Genomic DNA, 4659 nt, shown 5'->3' with positions numbered 1-4659 from the left:
TTCGATCTCGATTTACCCACAATCTGGATTGTGACTGTCGCCAGTGGAACGTCGTGCTGTTCGCACAGGTAACTCGCTTGAGAAGAACCCGGCTATTACACGCGATGATAAAATTGACATAACTACGCGGTAAGTCACGAACACCAACAAACAAAATGGAAGTTTTGGTTAGAAATAAATACTTTTTCTTGCCGTATATCTAATAATAGACAGATGTCATCGTCTCTCCAGATGTCTTTTTTATTTTTCTGTCGATAGCCGGACACTTGTTCAGCAGCCATCTTGTATTTTCTCGCGCGCGTGGGATTGTGGGATCTCTCTTATGACTGGATCTAGTTTCAAGAACTCTCTCCAGTCGATCGCGATAGAACCTCGTTTCAGTCGAGATTGAAACGGTCGAGAGCGTTCGCACCAAGGAACTCTCTCCGACCTGTCACAATCTAGATCGAAATGCTCGGTGCGAACGGGGTATAAGGAAACTATAACAGAATAATAAATTTAACACAAGCAATCATATATAATTTAAGTCAAAAGTCAAAACAAACTAATCTTACTCGAAGTAGTATTCTTAGACGACGAATAAGTGTATTTTGAACACCAGTTCTCTCTCGATCTAAGAAAATCTCCGGTCAAATCTTCTTTGTCGACGTCTTCTACACACATAAAGTGATGTGTACAAAACGAAATTGGTAAGCATGAGGAGAGCAGCAGAATTGGAATCACCCGCCATCTTGAATATTTTGCGCATGCGCCGAAATGTAGAGAGATTGGCGTTTGCCGCGCGACAAAGACGCGTTTGCGACACCGCTTTTCCTTGCCGCTCCCCGCATGTGTTCATCCGGCTTTATGTGAATCGCGAGTACATTTAAATTAAAATTAACTTTTGGATTCAAAACCCTTCATAACCATTCTCCTTCCCTTATTCAAGACGTCAAAAGCTGTAATTATCTTCTGTAATATTTTCATCTCATAATTTATTATAAAACATTTTTTTTAGTAGTAAACATATTTCANTATATTTATTTTTAAATTTTTATTCACTGATTTTTGCTTTCTTTCCTTCACTTCCACCAGCACTTTCACTGGATAGAGGTCGCTTAGTAAAATATTTATCCAAAGATGTTTGGCTTTGTCTACTTTTTAAAATGTTTCTTAGGCAAATATCATTACTCCGAGCAACAATACGGCCAGTGTGAACCTTTTCGGGATGTTTCTTTTCAATAAAATTAGTCACTTTCTGATAATATCTCGAGATTTCCTTTATCGAGCGAGATCCTTCCACGACGAAGCAAACGCGTGGACTGAGACCGATGAACAGAAGTGAATAAAAAATGGCGCTGCGAACTAATGTAACGTCGTATGGTGAGTTTTTGTTCGTATCGTGGAGCAAAAATATATTCGAATTTCACGTCGTATCCTGAAAATTTTGTATGTTGGGGCATTCGTATCCTGAGGTACCACTGTATATTGAACTTGTTTATTTATTAAGTACATCAGATAAATAATCTATTAAAATACATTTTAAAAAAAAATTAACTGATTGCCTTTGGAAGTCGGCTTCTTATAGAAACACAGCTTCCCTATCATCAAATGTCACGGCACGCCACTGGCATATAGGAACACTGTCTTGAGTGAATAAATCCAGAACTTGGATAAATCATAATGATGATGATATTCGATCGGCTCGTTGCATTATTTGTTTAACCAAACTTATTTAGTTTTAAATACCATAGAATTACAGCATCTACGAGACACGCCGACTGTGAGAAGCATTAAAAAGAAATGCATCATCTCATTACTTCCCCTTCCCCAATCGTCATATTTATATATGGATTCCAATAAGTTTACTGAATTTCTACAAAATTTCATATCGTGCATTTTTTATAATATAAAATCACATCACTTAACAAAGGTTAAAATTAAACGACTCTCATTTCAAGAAGTAACTAGGAAATGATATCAAGAAAAAAAGTTATTTCGAGATCAGAAATTATCGTTAACATAAATTAGATCCTTAAAAATACTATTTTATATCCTTAAAACTTGTATTTAGTATTTTCAGTATTTATAATGTGTATATTTTCATGAAGTACAGAAGAAATCGGGAATGAAATTACACATTGACGAGGATTATTTCATAAATAGAATGCAATAATATATCGTAGAAGCAACCATATTTCTTTTCAATTATCAAGAAACATTTTTCGATAAATATATGGTTTATATATTAATTAACACTGTATTATATGGGATTTTTTCACATATAATTAAATGTTGTATTTAATGTTTGTACGATTTTTTTTAAAACTGTTAAATCTGTTCTGTAGATAATTGAAAGTCTTTTCTCAGTCTTCTCTACTCTTTTGGAACCGAGACAATTAAAAAAACATGCCAAAAAAGAATTGAAATGGGGAATTCCACAAAATGGAATGGTAATTCTATTTAATTCCACTGAAAAGCAATAACAGCTAATTGAATATACAAAAATATAAACACTTAATTTTAAAACAATTTAAATTTTGTTTAAATTATCGATACAGTACTTATATATTGAGTTACGCTTGTAGACATAACGTATGCAGAACTGTAAACAACTGTTATATGCATACGATAGATGTAAGCAAGAGGGAACGTACTATATATGTTACGCAAATACACATTCCATGCATTACGTAACGTATTTCGATACGTTAACGATTGCAATTACAATAGAAAATGTTTGATAAGACTTAACGTGTTCTTACTATTTTTATATAGAAGAAGGACAAATTAAAATGGTTAAACTGTCGTTTTCTTCAATATTGGAGCAAGAGCAGTGTGCCTATTTATCGCAGTGGCTACATTTATTATTATTTTCCGAATAAATAAATATAAAAGTTTGAACTTACTCGTATTTACTTTGCCAGACGATGCTGTCACTTCGCGCATGCTCAGTTTCGTTATTTTGTAAGCAGACGATATTTTTTTTCGTGGAAAATATTTTTATTTCGATTTTTATTTCACATTTTATTTCTCGTTAAGATAGTATTTAAATTAAAAAAATGTTTTCGCAAATAAAATAAAACGTTAAAACATAAATAATAAAGTAATACTATATAAATTTATTACAGTTAGATATGATTTAAAAGTGGAATATTTCACTTTCTATAATAAAAAGATCATTTTTAAATTTTATTATTTTATATATTCGAAAAAATGATATAGAATTATCGACGACAACGAATTGAAAACTAGTTCGCTGCACTATATTGCGATGCCTCTAGCCAGCGGCAGAATTCGTGGCCAACCTTGGGAAAGATGGGGTACCCCGTCTTGCCCCAACGCGTACTTTTCGTACTGACTGCAAACACGGGTCAAAGATTACTTCGAATACCATAATATCTTCATCTAAAAAGTAATGTAAAAGTTCGCAATCGTGCTTACTTCGTAGAAACTTTGTAGCGGGCGTAAAATTAGACGAACTATTGCCGAAACGTGGAAAACTGTCTTACTTCCAAACAAAGAGAGCGATTCGGACGTTCTCTCGTCCGTGATTCCTTTTGAGGTTGACATTTAGTTCTCCAAATAACGGCTAAATGAAAGCGCGTTAACCACGAATAAACTTCCCCATCTTACCCTGTGACCCCATCTTGCACCACCTTCCCCTATTAACTTAAAGAATCGTGCGTGTAACAACTACTATAGCCAACTTCCTCCTATTCGAATAACAGAACGAGAAGCTTCTATAACACTGTTTATAATGGCCATGACACGTTTAATAAATGACTCAGAAACCGGAAGTAACGCGCCACAACTAAACGATTAATGGATGATGCTCATTAATTAAATCCTATATAGATTCTTTCCTTAGACTGACCAGAGTATCCACGAGTAGTAAATGTCGATTGTTAGTAATGTTACGAGAAATACAATAAAAATATAATCTTTGTGAGATGAAAAGTCTGAAATTATTATAAAATATTGCATAATGTAGATCTTTCAGTTGCTTGGAGATTTTATTTAACTGTAAGGAAAAGCCATGGCCAACATCAAATAAAAACAATGCATTTTGAGAACATTTACATTACACTTTTAACACCTTTTGATATTTGCTAGGCCCATTCACATTTAATCCAGAATTCCTTCTACTACTAAAATCAATCGTAAAAGTTGCTTTTCGGGATCGACATTGTCTGCCTTTTCACATTCTCTTTAATCTCATTCCTTTGGATAGAAATTTTTCCTTTCGAAATGTCCATAAGTTACAAGGAGCCAAACCAATGCTGTGTAAGGGCTGATGTGAAGTTTTCCCTAAAACTCTTAACAGAACCGAAGAATGTCAGGCTCGGTCTGATCTCGTAATAGAAGTTGTGTACCGAATTTTGTTGTTATGCATTTCACGGCGGTATCCTCCTTTTTAAACGCGCTGAAACTATACTCGGTGTAACATTCAGATTTTACTGTAATTCTCACATCAATTGTCGATTATCATTAATTAATTGCTCTATTTATGGTTTCTCCGCGGTGTGCGGCGCTCTAGATTTTCATGTGTTTTACAGTGGATTTCTTGTGTCATAGTGGATAAATTATATTTTGTTGGATTTGTCAAAGTATAAGGATGAAAGTGATGTCATCTTTTTGAGTGTGGCTCAAATATTTCGAGAGCTGTGAACGTTTGAA

At 34.2% G+C, this 4659-nt stretch overlaps 1 long non-coding RNA gene across 1 annotated transcript; it reads right to left on the bottom strand.

Annotated features, from left to right (window-relative positions):
* Window positions 1-292: 292 nt before the first annotated feature.
* Window positions 293-959, bottom strand: LOC111638383. Its single transcript, XR_002758857.1, has 2 exons — window positions 555-959; window positions 293-479 (listed from the first exon to the last, which is right to left on the bottom strand). It is a non-coding gene; the product is annotated as an uncharacterized LOC111638383 (long non-coding RNA).
* Between the last annotated feature and the right edge of the window lie 3700 nt (window positions 960-4659).

This window comes from Centruroides sculpturatus, unplaced genomic scaffold, assembly GCF_000671375.1.
Source record: "Centruroides sculpturatus isolate CEXI.00-Female unplaced genomic scaffold, Cexi_2.0 scaffold985, whole genome shotgun sequence".
Taxonomy (NCBI): Eukaryota; Metazoa; Arthropoda; class Arachnida; order Scorpiones; family Buthidae; genus Centruroides; species Centruroides sculpturatus.
The sequence above is the reverse complement of the archived record's forward strand: the minus strand, read 5'-3'. Positions and strand labels throughout refer to the sequence as shown.